Below are 16838 nucleotides of genomic sequence, written 5' to 3'. Positions count from 1 at the left end.
ATTTTCACAAAAATGTGAATTTTTTTTGAGTATTCACACGAATGATTTTTTGGGTCCATATAACCTTTAACCTTCTAGGTAAATGATCTCATGAAGAAAATACTGCACAGTAAAGGTAGATTTTTTTTCTGTGTTGTGATTATTTTTTATCACAACTTGCTTGCTAGGTTTTGTGCCAACTTACTCAAAGTAGAGTTATTTGAGAGGAGGGAGCCTCAAATGAGAAAATGCCTTCATAAAATACAGGTGTAGGCAAGCTTGTAAGGGATTTTCTTTCTTTTTTTTTTTTAAATACATTTTTATTAATTTATACATATTACATCTCAGTTGTTAGCCCATCCCATGTATCCTCCCACTCCTCCCTTCCTCCCACTTCCCCCCTACTCCCCTCCCCTCCCCTAAGTCTGTGTCTGAGGGGGACCTCCTCCCCCTGAATATGCTCATACGGTATCAAGTCTCTCCTTGGTGACCTATTATCTTTCCTCTGAGTGCCACCAGGCATCTCCGTCCAAGGGACATGTTCAAATATTTAACGATTGATATGGGATGGCCCTGGATGTTATCCGTAGTGCCACATATGGGCTGGTGGTCCTGGGTTCTCCAAGAAAGCAGGCTGAGCAATCCATGATGAGCAAGCCAGTAAACAATATCCTTCATGGCCTCTACATCAGCTCCTGCCTCCAGATTCCTGCCCTGTTTGAGTTCCTTTGCTGGCTTCCTTCAGTGATGGGCAATAATATGGGAGTGTAAGTAAATAAGCTCTTTACTTCCCAACTTGCTTTTGATAATGGTGTTTCTTGACAATAGCAACCCTAATAAAAGTGTGTAAAAAGGTAAACATTTAGGTTTCTAATAATCCATATAATGTAAATGTAGTAATTATTATTATTATTATTATTATTATTATTATTATTATTATTATTATTATTATTATTTAAGATTCTGCCAATCCATTTAGCTATGTGAAAACTGATTGGCTATTTTAGGATCAGACTCTACTTCTTGTAATTCCTTCAAAAAAGACTTGGGGATTTCTCTTTCTTTTTCCTATCTCTGTCCTTCTTTCTTTCTTTCTTTCTTTCTTTCTTTCTTTCATAAGGGAAGATGAGTTGAGCAGAAAAGGGGAGAAGATATTTAGCAATATAGGAATAATAGGAATAAAGGGGAAATTATTTAATCTACTTTTTATTAAATAATTTTTATTTTTTTACATATACATTTATATTATTACACATATATGCATTAAACTACCTATAACAAGAAGAACCACAACACAATCAGGAATTATATAAATGTTACATTCTTAGTGTTTTAACTATTTGTATTATGTGTATTTGATGGCCTTGAAGAAATCACCTTTACTATTTTTGTAAGTCTAAAATTATTAATGTAAATCAATATTTACCATATCTCATCATTATCAACATAAAACATATATCTAGACGTAAAAACATCTTAGTCTCCAAACAAACTATTCTGTCTTCAACCCCATCAGAGACTTGATAAGGAATAAAATTGATTAGCAGCTTTTCAAATGAGAAGATAACAGAGACAATTTTCTACCTTAATAACCACCCAAAACTCTCTATAATGTTGGAGCATCATATTCAGTCATTTGGCCCAATGTATCTGACAGACATATTTGTGAGGCAGGAACTATTGAGGACTTGCTTACTCTGTCTTGGCAGAGTTTGGCTGTCGACTCTGCCTGCATCCAAGCTTGCCCTTTTTTAGGCAGATTTCTGTCCATGGTAGAAACAAGAACATTTTGCCCAGGGGCTTGTTTGCCACATGTGAAGAATCCATCTCCATAAGGAGGTTTTGAATCTACTCTTAAACAAAAGTGTATTTTATAAGTCAATCACCTAACACTGGTATGTATTTGTATACTGATACAAAAATAAATTTATTTTTATTATATTAGGATAGATTTCTATGTATTGGTACAGAATTAAAGTTATTTTTGAAACATCAATATAGATTTTGTATATTGATGCATAATAAGGTTATATGGATATGTTGGTGTAGTTTATTGTATAGTGATACAAATTTAAGGTTATTTTTGATACACACAATGTATGTATGTTTCTTCTCATGGATAAGGTATTGGACCCAAGGAACTCAATTAAAAATACATTTTTAGTTTCAATCCTTATACAAGCTGCTATTACAAACTGTTTAGGACAGTTAAATATGCAAGTTAATAGTTAATCAACCAAATTCATGTCATGTCAGATACTATCTTGTTTAATCACAGAAATATATATCCTCCGTTGAGCAGATACTAAATAGTTAGGGACAAGAAATTTTTTCTTTTCAGCTTTACTATAGAAATATAATGACAATAAACTATGTAAACGTTTGAAAAAACCCAGCGACCTACAGAATGTGTCATTTAAATATTTAAAAATTACTTTAAGGCCTTTTACTTTGAGCAGTATCAGCTCCTGGCAGCATTTTGTTTGACTTGAAAGAAGGTTATGAACATGGAAGAATCTCTTTTAGCATTTTTCTTGAAGAGCAGCAAGCTGACACTGGCTAAAGAAATGCCCCTTTTTCTTCTGTAGACATTATGCTGGTCAATATGGGCAAATTTTGCATGTAGGCAAAGTTGGCTGCCAAACTCTGTCATGACAGGGTAAGCAAGTCCTTCATAATTCCTGCTTCACAAATGAGCATATCAGATATTATGAGCCAGAAGGCTGAACTACGCTCCAGTGTTTTAGAGAATTTTTGAATAAGTGTCCAGGTAGCCAAGTGTCTGTCATTTTTATATTTTGGAAACTGCTTGCCTGTGCTTCCTACATAGTAAGTAATGTTATTTGCTTTTCAAGTTTCAAATGTGGTTGAAGACTAGAATATTATAGAATAAGGTAAGATTTAAAATAATAGGATTGCACAAGACAAACAGAATTTAAAAAAAAAAAAGAGACAAAGGAAATGCACCAAAACACAAATAGATATAATATATATTTAAAAGATATGTAAGGTAAATATTTTTCTGAGACAAAGCATGTGAGACAAAAAATTATCCTGAAAAAAAGAAACATTGAGTTTGTGTCCTGTGGGCCATGTACTTAAGCCTGCCATTAAGTGTGGTTTGTATGTCTAGTGAGAATTTTCTTTTGTAACCAGTTAGGCCATCAATTGTGGATAACTTCTGGGTTAGGATGGTGGCTTGTGTCTACTTCCCCTCTTAGCACTGGCAACCCATCTGACCCCATGCATACTGTTTTTTTTAAATTATTTCTTTGACCGATGAGGAATTAAGAATAAAATACAAGGTGTTATTATAAAAAAGCTATTTTTTCAAGGGCTATGGAGTATGGCTCTGTGGTAAAGGTACCTGTCACTATGGCTGCTGACCTGAGTCAGAACTCCTCCAAGACCCCATAGTGGAAGGAAAAGAAACAAACGCTCATGGACTATATCAGAGCAGGGCCTCTAGGTCCTCACCATTCATGGTCCTTGGTTGGTGCATCAGTCTCTACAGCCCTCCCTCATGTCAGGCCCAGATTTGTTGGTTCCATTGGTCTCCTTGTGTAGCTCATGTCCCTTTCAGGTCCTTCTGTCACTCAGCTCTTTCATACGACTCTCTGTGCTCCACCTCCAAGTTTGACTGTGAGTCTCAGCATCTGCTTAGATGCCCTGCTGTGGAGGAAGAGGACTGCAGGCAGTCCAGATGAGACATGATAGTCTTGGGTCAGATGATAAGGGAGGAGGGCTCCCCCTTTCTGAGGACTAGAGGAGGGACAAGGGTTTTACAGAGGGAGGGTGGTACCTGGAGGAGATGAGGCAGGGACTATGATCAGGATATATAGTGAATAAATAATAATAATAAAAAAGAATCAAGTACCATAAGTTTTCCTCTGGATTTTATATATAACCTGTGGCATGCATGTACTCACAGATATTTACCCACAAATAAATAAATAAAATATATTTTTAAAAAGCATATATGTGAATGGAATGTAGATTTATACTCATTTTGACCTCTACAACTCCATCTTGATGGCAGGCATGTAAGAAAAGAGATCTATGCTTAGAAATTCAGATTTTAATAAAATGTCACAAATGCACTCATTGGAAAATAGAAATGACTGAACAGCACCTCAGCTAAAATTGAAGTCCAGGAAGCCCCCAGTTTTGAGATTTTTTCCCTGGATAATAGAGATCAGATCATCCCACTGGAAACTGAAAATTCAGTGTGTCAATCCCTGACCCAGAAAATAGGCAATATTTATTCTACCCCCTTAAACTATGATAATTGGTGTCAATATCTCTCTATTTTTGCTCTAAGTGTGAATTATCTCTCTACATGAAGATTTTCTTCTTAACAGTGAACTATGTAAGAAGCAATATCATAATGTTGAGATGGAGTCTGGACACATTAAAAACTGCTTTAGGGATGCTGACAAATCTGTGTCTTCAATGATTTCATCTCCACCTCTTTTCTTTTGCTCTGAGCCCAGGTAACTGTAAGCCCATGTTTTTATGTTTGTGTTGTGATGCAGGAATCAGCATTGCCTTTATCTCTGTGTGTATGTGTGGAGCCTGTTATGTCTTTCAAAATTGCTTCCTCTACCTACTCCAATGCACTTAGTTTGTCCTGTTTCCTAGCAACTGGTTTCATCTAATTTATTTTCATGTGGCATCTCTTGTGCATCAGGATTTCTCTTGTTAAGTAGATTTATCAGTGTCTAATAGCCTGCATATTTTGTGTCTTTCAAAATAGCCTTATTCCAAAAGTGCAAAGTATCTGGTAAACATCATGTAATCACAGGAGAACAATTTTAAAGTTAAGGACTTGTTAGACATTTCAGAGAGATCTAATCATATACATTAATGTTGTTTAATTTTGTGCTGTAAAAGACCTCTATAATGGAAAGGCACATCATCTCCAAAGACTCATGGTTCAAAGCTGCATAGACACATCATTTACCTTGTTAATTGCAGTTTGTAACTTTGTGAATTGTGCGCACTTCATCTAGAGTAAGGAATTCATATATTAGTTTATTGTTCCCACTATCAATTCTGTCTTTCCGAACAAATGTTAAATACGTTGATGAGTACCTTATCATGAGCATCTTGTGCCCATAACAGAGTTCCTCATATTTATCAAACTGCTTTGCATAGAACAATGATGAAACATGGCAACTCACTTTTTTTCAGTTCCTAGTCTATACCTTCCTTGTTCGAATTGATTGACATGCAGAAACACAGAAAGACAGACAGACAGGCAGACAGACAGACTGACAGATACACACACACACACACACACACACACACACACACACACACACACACACAGAGCATTTTGACTATGTATTTATATGTATAGGGAAGAGGGGGAAAGGTAGAAAGCAAGAAATGATAGAGGGAGATGAGAGAACTGTGATGATGTGATTCAACAAATCTTCCTTTGAAAAGCACCTTCTTTTAGTAAGTGGAGCATAGCATTGAGTCTAGCCTCTCACTGTGGTCTTTCCACCACCCTCTACTTTATGCTTGCAGAGGGAATAAAGAATTGGAACCTTGCCAGAGCTATTCTCAGGAGAAATTCATCTTTGCAGAATCCTGTAATGGTAAAATATTAGTCCATGTTAATTGTATTTGTAATTGGTGTTATTTTATGAATGAAAAACATTTGGGTAAGTTCCATTAGGGAATAAAATGACAGTCATGCACAGTTAAGTTAAATGTGTTCAGATTGCAGAATTTAGAATGGAAAAAACTTCTATATCAATGGTTTCTAATTAAAAAGGGCCTTCAGAATCACCTGAAGTTATTTACTAAACACCTGCCAAGGACTACACAGGAGGAGATTATTTTAGTATAAAATCAGTACACACCATGAAACACACAGGCAGAACCCTTGGCAAAAATGCAGACTTAAATAATGATGTCATATAATTGATATAAGTAGGAAACACTTTATTATTGCATCATTTATTTTGCTGAGCTGCTGTTCAATCCCAAGTATTTGGGAAGAAAGAAAGTAAGGAAAGAAGGAGGGAAAGAAGGAGGGATGGAGGAAGGAAGTATTAAAAGAAGGAAGAAAGGAAGGAAAGAAGGAGGGAAGGAGGGATAAATGGATGGACAGAGGAAGGAAGGAAGGAAAGACGGAAGAAGAGTAATTTCTTATCCTTACATCCTATTCTTACAAATTTATGTCTTCCAAATTTTCTCATGTTTTGGCAGGATTTTCTTGTTCTGATAAAATGAAAATCCAGAGCGTCTAGAAATGTCTTATTATATTTGAAAAGCAGACCCAAAGATTTAGGATTATATACAACACTTTAGCATATAAATAGGATTAACGATTGCTGTTTGTGAATCTCACCAGCTTTCAATTTATTTCGGGGGGGGTTAGCCACTTTGTGATATTAGAGTGAATCTATCCAGGTCTCAGTTAACAGAACCCCCTTCTTTTTCCTAAAAGTGGACAAATAAATAAATGAGTCAGTAAATAATGTGTAAATGAAAAACATGTATCTTGCCATTTTAGCTGTTCACTTACATTTATATAACTATATTCCCAAGGCTTAGAAATGAACATTTTTTGGAAACTAAAGTCTAAAATTAGGTATCCAAAGCTGTTCATTCAGTTTCTGGTTGGGGCCTCTGTTGGATGGTAGTACTGAGTGGATTCAGAAGAGAGAAGAGATGTCACAGTAAGACTGGAAGGCAGACAGCAAGGAAGATACAGGTTTCCTTATCATGAGTTCTCTCCTGAGAATGAATGTGATAAGGAGACAAATTTCTCCTCTGGCAATGTACCGGACGACTCACTCACTTCTCACCTGGGTCTGAATTTTAAAGGTCACACCACTTCAGCGTCCCCACACTGAGAACTAAGTAGGCATCCTCAGTAAATACCAAACTGACATCATACCCATCATCCAACAGTTTTAGATTTAGTCTTAGACATGTAAACAGAGTAACTGGGTTCTCTTGTGAAGCTTAAAATGATCCATTATATTAGAGTTTCCCGAATAGTTCCTAGGCGTTTAGATATACTTTTTCAAAAATTAGATTCATTTATTTATTCACTTTACTTCCCGATTACTGCCCCCTTCCTCCCCTCCTACCAGATCCACCTTCCCTCTCTTTTCACCCACACACTCAGCTCATATAGTCCCATCAGGACGGAGAAAGTCCCCTTCCCCTGCGGCTTGGCAAGCATTCCAGACAGAGAAAACTGATTTAAAAACAAACAAACCAAAAAACAGGCAACAGAGTCCACGTCAGAGACAGTCCTCACTCCCCTTACTAGGGGACCCTTCAGCTTCATCTCTGTATGGGGCCTAGGTCTTCTCTATGCCTGTTCCTTGGTTGGTTATTCAGTCTCCGCAAGGCCCTCTGGGCCCTGGTTAGTTGGCTGCGGTGGTCTATTTGTGGAACTCCTGTCATATCTCTGTTCTTCTATCTTTTCCCCCACTTTTCCATAGGACTCCCTATGCTTTGCCAAATGTTCGAGTGTGAATCTCAGCATTTGTTAGTACCCATTGCTGAGTGAAGCCTCTCAGAAGACAGCTATGTTAGGCACCTGTCTGTGACCATAGCAGAGTATCCTTAAGAGTTTCAGGCTTTGGCTCTTTCCCATAGGGTGGGTTTCAGGTTGGGCCAGGCATTGGTTTTACATTCTGTCAATTTCTGTTCTATCTTTATCCCTGCACTTCTTGTAGGCAGGGTAAATTTTGGGTAGAAGTTTTGTGGTTGGCTTTGTGTTCCCCTCCCTCCACTAGGAGTCCTGTCTCGTTAGAGAGATTAATTTTTCAGTCCACATGACATAGATGTTCTTAAACTGAAGAATGGATAAAGAGATTATGGTACATTTATGCAATGAAATACCACTCAGCTATTAAAAACAAGGAAATCATGAAAATTGCAGGCAAATGAATGGAACTAGAAAATATCATACTGAAAGAGGTGACTCAGAACCAGAAAGACATACATGATTTTACTCACTTATAAGTAAATTTTAACCATATAGTACAGGATAAACACACTACAATGTATAGAGAAAAATAAGATAAGTAACAAGGAGGTCCCAAGGGAGGGTGATAAACCTCACTCAGAAAGGAAAATAGACAGTGAAATGGTTAAAGAGAGGAAACAAGCAGGAAAGGGAATGCAGAGGGAAATAAGGGTAGTGACCAGACCTGGGGAGATCAGGGGTGGAAGGACAGAGGGCATAAAGAAATAAGTGAGACCATGGATGGAAGTATCTCTGTGACAAGCTGGAAACCTTGGACATGGTAGCCTCCTAAGAGGATACGAGGATGACTCTAATTCATACTTTTAAAAAAGGGGGAAAAGAAGGAAATAAAAGAATCTGTCAGGGACCAAAATTATTTTTTCACTTTCTGGTAAATGTTACATCATCATCACCTTAAAAAACATAAGGTTGTGGTTTAACTTAATACTGTGTTAATTAATCAAGCAAAACTTTGGTAAATTGTAAGTGGAGAAGAAACAATTCTAAAAGACTCCTGAATGCCATGTCATGTAGACAAGTTACATAAGTGTTATTGTTTTAAAGATAGATTTCTAAAAGCTTTAATCACTCATGTGACTCATTCCTTTAATAACTTCACATAGTTATTTCAATAGGTATGAGAAAGTATTATACTTAGAAAAAGGGAAAGATGTGTTTACTTAGCTATATTGTTCAGATATGTCTGTAATATAAGCTAATTGTCAGTGCTGCTCTCTGATAGAGTAATAAATATCTTCATTCTCATAAAGTCAGCAGTCTGTTACAAACTCCAGAAGACAGACTATTTTCCAATGATCCCTATGTTTTCATCTAGGATTTAACAGTTCTTCATGGACTTGTCACACACTGAGGTTATAAAAGTAGACATGACTTGAGGATTTCTGGGAAGGTCATTTCTGTTGTTTCCAGGGCACCATGAATGGGAGGAGTAGTTTAGGTAAGGGCATGACAAGGATGGGTGAGACCCATGAGGAAATCCAACAAGTAGTTCAGTTCTATAGAAGGCAGTCCATGGAAGGCAAGACTACAGGACTTGCTACGAAAATCCCAGGAGCAAGTAGAGTATCAATCAAACAAATAGTGGAAATGGTGTGCTATCCTTCAAGAGGACTTCTAGAGGGACCAGGATCAATATGCTGGCCTCTACCTCTTATCACGCTTACTTACTCAGATCTTATTGGGGCAGGTTTATATTTAATTCACTCTGGCTTATTGAGAAGACTTACAAACTGTATAGTCTCACTGAATAGTCTCTTAAATGTATAAATGCATAATATCTATTTATGTCTACCATACTCATATTTTATTACATGCATTTATAATCTACCACCATCATCATCATCACCATCATCATCATCACCATCATCATCATCATCATCATCATCATCATTAATTATCATCATTTAACCATCCTTTATAGTACTAGGCAAGAATCCATGGTCTTGGGCGGGCGGGGCATGTTCTGAACCACTAAGTTATATCCCCAACACTTTATTGCCTTGGGCAAGTTTTGAACATTCTTGTTTGATTGTAAAATTCAAAGATTATGGATTCTAACTTACCATTTTATTACTGTGAAGAACAGTTCTATGAAAACCATTTGACTATAAGATTTCTGGAAAGACCTGTTGACTGGAAGCTAAGAATATAGTGTTTGTATGCTTTCAGACACACATTCAAAGTGAAAATCCCACCATCACCCCTCCTGCTTCCCACCAGCCACTAACCATTCTGTATATTTAGTCTGTCAATGTAGGTCTTTACTTCTCAGCTTCTATTGCTGCACAAACCAGTTTATTTATAGAGGGTGTGTAACTCAGAAAAGAAGTGGATGAGGGAATCTTAGAGGATTCTGTCCTTAGTGGAAAAGCTACCTGCAACTAATGGCTACTAAGCAAGAGAGAATCAGTATTCTTTAGGGACAAACTCCCTGACCCAATCCCAAATGATCATTCGTAAATACATCTATGTATGAGCAAAACTAAATGAACTCAGGCTTATATACACATATACATACATATATGCATGCATACATATTATATGTGTGTGTACATATATATAAATTATATATTTATAAATTTATAGAAATATAGAAATTTACATATATATATTTAAAAGTAATGAATTTGAGAGGGAATACAAGGTCACAAGGGAGGAAGAGTTGAAGAGAGAAGAGGGAGGGATAAAAATTATGTAAATGTATTAGTCATGTATGATATTCCAAAAAACCCCTTAAATTAAAAAAATTAATATAAATTAATCATTTTGGGTATTTTACAAGGAAAGATTTTAGTCATCCTCTGTATTGTTTTCATCTAACATAAAACTGTATTGAATATGCATATTTGATATGTCATTCATCTTTCTCATGTGATCATATTTTTGTTTCTTTTCCTTTTAGTTCATGTTATCTGTTGAGTTTGTGAATTCTTTTTAATATATTCTGGGTTATATATCAGTTACATATCTTATAGTATATTTCACATCACTATTTTCACATATCTTTAGGACACATAGCTCCCAATATGAGAGTGGAAAAAATTAATCTTTTTCTCTGGTAAAGATTTAAATGCCGATGTTTAAAACAGCTTTCTTACTACAAATGTTATTATTATACTTTCAGGAAAACTCTAAATTTTATTTTGCTTTTTCTTTTCACAAATATTCAGTAATATGGAGTAATTCTGTAGACAGTTCAAAGGTGGAATATAATATTTTGTAGAATGAATAATTTTTGTGAGTAACCTTAGTTGTCTTGGAGCCTATGAAACCCTTTAGGGATATATCTTCTGTTATGTGACAATATTTAAGAGGAGTATCATATACATATTTATCACAGTTTTAAAGTAAATCCTTGAGTGCTGTGGAGTGAACTTGTTTATCTTCATCATCAGACATGAATTTGGTTATTAGGAACTTTGTAAACCTCTATATGAGTTATAAAAACCATTTTACAGATATCAAACTCTTGTGATTTTGGAGAATAAAATGGAACTTCAAGGGGAAAACACGTAGTTCCATGATACTGAAATTTATTTATAAACATATTGTAATTTTTATTTTTATTGTTACTTACAATGATCTCTTAAGTTTCTGGCAATGTAAACTCTCCATCCAACACTGCCTCTAGTCTCATATCTACTCTACCTTTGTCATAGAATATAGCAAAAAAAAAATGATACCATATAACACCCAAGGCTTTTCACAAAATGCCAATTCTTTTTTTTTTTCCTCTATGAAAAGCCTAAAGCCTTTATTATATCACCTTCAATGGTGACAGAGAGTGTTTTCTCTAAGATGAGAATCCAGGTAAGGATGTTTGCTAACATTGTTTCTATTCAGCAGGGCAGCTGAGCAGGAAAAAGGAATAAAACATTTCATTTTCTTCCCAACAGACTCTGCTTCCAAATTATATGTTCAAAGACAAAATAAGAACATTTCATCAAAATGAGAGAAGTGCCCTTCTGTTCTCATGTAACTGTTCAGGCAACAGACTTGTGAAACAGATAATATCAAAATAGAGCTCACAATGAGATTTATGTCTAAGACAAAAGCAGAAAACAAGAGACGGCTTTCGGAGGCTGTTGTCATATTTCAGCCTAGAGCAATTGATTTCCCATAAGACGATAAGAAAACACACTTCAATAATGGATGTTATTCATTTAATGTTTTAATTTTTGAGAATTTCATATTAGAATACTGTTCACATTATTCCCACTACTCCCTATCCCTCCTGCAACTCCTCCTGTGGCCTCTTCCACATTTTCCCCCAAATTTATAACTACAGTAATGATTGTCTCAGCAAGATATTTCCAATGATATAATAGTGATATTTTGTCTTGGGATGTGGGTAACAAACATCTGTCTAGAATTAATTCCCATACCATACAACTGGAAATATTTCATTTTTGGTACTGCAAACCTAGACAACTACCTGTGGCTGGTGAAGTGAAGGGCCATAGGAAAAAATCTCCTATTGTTATTTTACTAAACCACTATAATTTCTAAATATTTATCCCTATACCCAGAGATAAGCACACGTCTCACCCCTAATCAAAGATGCTTCTTTTGCAGCAGATGTAGACAATTACAGAGATCCAAAGTGGGTCAAATTGCATAGAATATGTAACTATGGTATGTCTAAGTCCAAATTATATAGAAATGATGCAATCTCTGCACCTAAACTGAGGGGACACTGAAAAAAGGACACAGACAGATTTTGAGTGCAGAGAACCTGGATGAATGCTACAAGATTGTGTATTCTAGTTTTATTTTATTTCATATTTTTTTTTCAGCGAGGCCGCTCTTTAATTGGGGGGGGAACAAAGGCTGCTTTTAGAGAGAGTGTAGATCAATGGCCAGGGCCAGGAAACTGAGGATGTCTCATTTGCATAGGGGAGAATTCCACGTGCTACTGGACAGGATATTAGAGTTTTAATAGCAAGGCTGCACCCATGAAATTGCAACGAAGTGGTTGTGTAAACAAGACCTATTTAATGATACCAGCAGTCCAAATAGCAGTATAGGAAGAGGACGTTTCACAAGGTGTCAACCCTGTATGATGTGCTACCAGCAATCAATGGAGGCTGAGAGAGGAAAGGTCATTTTTCCTTATGTAATAGTGCTCTCCCAAGTTATCTAATACTAAGTGATCAGTCCTCAACACTTGTAAATATAAGGAGCCTTGAATGCACTCATTAGATTATGTGTATATGTGAGCATATGTGTTTGAGTATGCAGACATATACATATCACAAACACATATATATACGAAAGTAATAATTAACTAAATGAGGTCATAGATACAATGACCTTTTAATGTAGAATTAAAAGACTAATATAATATCAGGCTTTAATTGATCTGCTCAATTCACTACCTTTTCCTTCCATGGTCTTAGCCAAAAACTTATCATAGAGCAACATGAAGCACAAAATGGAGAATCTGCCTATTTCTACAAGTATAAGACAATATAAAACCAATATAAAAGAGTGAAGGATGAAACAAATGTTAAAGTGGTTACTTCATATAATATTATTTTCTATAAAATTAGGGCATCATGGACTTCCTGAGAAGCTACCATAATTTATTCAAGTAATAATTATTTTATGAAACTGCAACTAGGGGGACAACCTAATAAAACTTTTAGTAGTAATGATATGTAGTTGTGTGTGTGTGTGTGTGTGTGTGTGTGTGTGTGTGTGTGTGTGTGTGGTGTATGTGCATGTGTCTGTATGTCTGTGTGTCTTTGTGTTCCATGTTCAATAAGTCAAGTGTATTATAACAGGAAACAGGTAACCTTAAAAAATAATCAACAGAATTGAATGGTTTCAGAGTGCACATTGCTTTTTAAGCATGGCGGTCCAACTAACACTATGTTATATCTGGAGTCCTGCCTTCATCAATTGGGTGCATCCTTTCTTTTTCCCATGGTAGACTAGGTCAACAATGACAAAGACTCCAGTGTGATATTAATGCAGCAGACAGGAATAAAGGAAATGGTTCCTGGACACAATGGCCTGGAGAAACAGATTCTTCTTTACTGATCACATGTGCTTTGTGAGAGAAGGAAAGAATAACAGAAGAGTCCGCATTTCTTTCTTGAATAGCTGGGAGTAAAGTAGATCACTAAAGAGAGAAGTCTGTATTACAAAAACTTTAGTAACAGGAGCCCAATTGTTGGTCTGTTGCTAGAGAATTTATTCTGCAGCCTGGAAGATAGAGCAAACAGAAGTGGTTGGCAGACATCCTGGTACTCAGACAAGAGGAGTTATAGCCTTCACATTTTATATTTTATATGTATTATCCCAAATAAGAGATATTATACTCTGGTTTTGAGATGTGATTTACTTATTATAGTTTTCCTGGTCTTTTCTATTCCAAAATACTTATATGTAGCTTTATGGCAACGAGAAAATAAAAACATATCATTTTGCCATGAAATCAAACATTGATAGAAAATTAAAACAGAAACCACTTGAAGTCCTTGGATAGAGTTAAAAAACGTACTGATTAATTTAAGGAACTTTCTAAATAAATTTACTATTACTAATACATCTTTTTATTTCTACTGTCCTATTTATGCATATGGATAGGTGAAAAGGTTCACCTGTTTGCTTTTTTCAATTATTCTTGGGCGACTTAAGTGGGTAATGTTTGTTCTGCTCATTTCTTTATCCTCAGCATCTGATTGCTTGACTCTTTCCACTGTGGACAAGATACTAACTGATGGCACTAAGTGGTATTTCAAGTAAGGCTTCAAGTGATTGCTACCACATTTCAGCTTCTCACAGTAGTACATATATCCTATTGGTGTTAGCGCCTCACTTAAAATAAGTTCAGTTTAAATCCTGATTTCTGTTTGCCTATGATCTGGGTTCCATTTAATACTTTATGTGCCCTGATCATCTAGATAATTAGAAACATTTTATTCCTTATCTGTTTCAAATTATCTTATTTTAATAACATACAATTTAATTTTCATAGATAAATTACATATGTGTGGGGAATAGACGTGTGCTTGTGTATGGCTCTGCACATACGTAAGTGAGGTACTCATGGATCCCTGAGGAAGGTGTCAGGTTTAGTGAAGCTAGAGTTACGAGCAGTTATGACCACCTGATGTGGGTGCTGGACCCTGAACGTGGCTCCTCTGCAAGAGAATTGTGCATTCTTAACCACTGAACTACTCCCCAGAATCCTCTTGTGTTGTACGAATTAGGCTGTGTACGACATCCGTGCTTGGAGACTCACAGACTCTTGATGGTGTTAGGAAGTAAAAGCTTGCAGTTTAACAAGAGGTACATGGATACAAAAGAAGTGCAGTAGAATGTAAACGATGCCACATGGATCAGTACTGAGTATAGTGGGATTCCAAGGTAGAGAGTGCTCAGTTATGCATGGAGCATAGTGAGGAAAAAACTTATATTGATGAAATGTATTTGACTCTTACCCTCCAGCAAATGTTTATATTAGATATCTGTGTAAATTAGAAGAGAAAGGGCTAATGAGAGGTGATGGATATATCAAGAAAAGTTTGTGGCAAACAGTTTCTTTCTTGTCACTATTCTAAGCTATAATGTGAGTTTTTTTTGCTTTGATATACATTAATGTATTATAGCATGTGCAGTGAGCAGTCATTTGTTCAAGGACCAGGTAAAGAGGGAACACATGTGACTCAAAACCATATATATTAGGGTCTCTAGTACCATTGTGTAATTACCATTTTCATGATCTTTCTGCATTAAACAAGATATTGTTTATATCCATTCCTTTTTGCCCTCATTTTGCTTCAACTTGTGTTTATAATTTCTCATGTTTAAAAAAAACTAGAATAATAAGTCATATATGATAAGGAGCTTTTTATTCTATAAATATGCTAATCTAGTTGTATTGATTATTAAAAAGAACAATATGTTTTATTAGTTTCTTATTATGATTACCCTTACACTAATCACTGACCCCTAAAATAGAAAGAAAAAGGAGAAAGGAAACGCAAGACCTAAAACAAGACCAATCCCAAAATACTCAACAAATATAACACTTGAAGCCATTTCTCCTTTATTCCATGTCTTACTCATTTTTCTAATGCTGTGACAAGACACCATATACAAGAAGGAACTTAATTGGTGACTTACTTAGAGTTTACATGGTGAGTCTGTGACCATTATAGCAAAGGACATGGCAACAGAGAAGTTGGCAAGGTTCTGATTATTTAACTGAGAACTTCTGTGCTTAGACATTAACCATATGCACAATGGAGGAAAGAAAGAGAGTGATAAATAGAGTAGTGGGGGTAGGGAGGCAGTGATGCACAGAGAGGAAGAGACAGACAGAGAGACAGATAGTTAACTGCAACTCGCATGGGCTTTTGAAACCTGAAGGGCCACCCCAAGTGACACTCGTTCTTAACTAAGGCCATGCCTCCTAATATTTCTCCAACAGTTCCACCAACTCCAAACCAAACATTTAATTGTATGAGCCTATGGGGATATTATCACTCAAAACACCATAATATAGTAAAGGAATGTCAGATTAATTCAATGCACTTCTTGTTCAATTTAATATTTGCCTTGTGAATTGAATTATGTTCTTATGAAGTATCACAGACTACATGGCTTAAAATTATATACATTCACCTTTTACAGCCCTACATTTCAGAATGAAATCAGTTCCACTTGATTAAAAGTTAAGATACTCTTAGGGTCATGGACCTTATTGTCTTTTCCAGGTTTGGTGACTGCTGGAAATGTGTAGGCATGTGGCCACATCTCTTTAATCTTCAAGGCCAGTATCCTTAGATCTCAGCCTCATCGTCATGTGAGTATTTTGTTCTCTTTGTTACATACAATTTCATTTACCAATCTGTTTCATGGACACTTGTGATAATACTTTTGTCCCACTAGACTTGAATTCTCTCTTGAATCCTCACCTAATTCTTACCTGTGAATACTTCTTCATTATGATATCTGCAGGTTTCAGGAAGTAAGGCTTAACTGCCTGCCACTGGCCACTCTTGGGGCTGCTACAACAGTACTAGAATTTCGGTACGTCAACTTGATTCAGTACTGAAAATCATTCAGCACCATCTATAGAACCATTCTCAAACTACCATTCACCAGAGCCCCTTAACTTGCATTAAAAAACAAAACAAAACAAAACAAACAAACAAACAAAAACAGATTCCTGGATATTTTCTGTGATTCTGATCCAGTTGGTTTGATTTTTCAAAGAGCAGATGTTGAAAGGTTGCAAATCAATGTGACTTATTTAACTGAGGTGGTCTTTGTAGAGACACAATCACCTGAGAACATCTTGTGCTTTGCACTGTACAGAGAA

The 16838-nt window shown here is 36.0% G+C and overlaps 1 long non-coding RNA gene across 3 annotated transcripts in view; it reads left to right on the top strand.

The window, feature by feature from the left end:
- The window catches only part of LOC311603585, a 66892-nt gene extending 50367 nt beyond the window's left edge, over nt 1-16525 (top strand). For 2 of the 3 annotated variants that reach the window (XR_014781140.1, XR_014781141.1), the window contains 2 exons: nt 16231-16319; nt 16475-16525. This is a non-coding gene — a long non-coding RNA (uncharacterized lncRNA). Of the gene's footprint in view, nt 1-16230; nt 16413-16474 lie in introns of those variants that run through there. The other variant, XR_014781142.1, reaches the window with a different exon arrangement.
- The last annotated feature ends 313 nt before the right edge of the window (nt 16526-16838 follow it).

Source organism: Acomys minous, assembly GCF_964271855.1.
Source record: "Acomys minous genome assembly, chromosome: 8".
Classification (NCBI taxonomy): domain Eukaryota; kingdom Metazoa; phylum Chordata; class Mammalia; order Rodentia; family Muridae; genus Acomys; species Acomys minous.
This window is presented reverse-complemented; position numbering and strand designations above follow the sequence as displayed.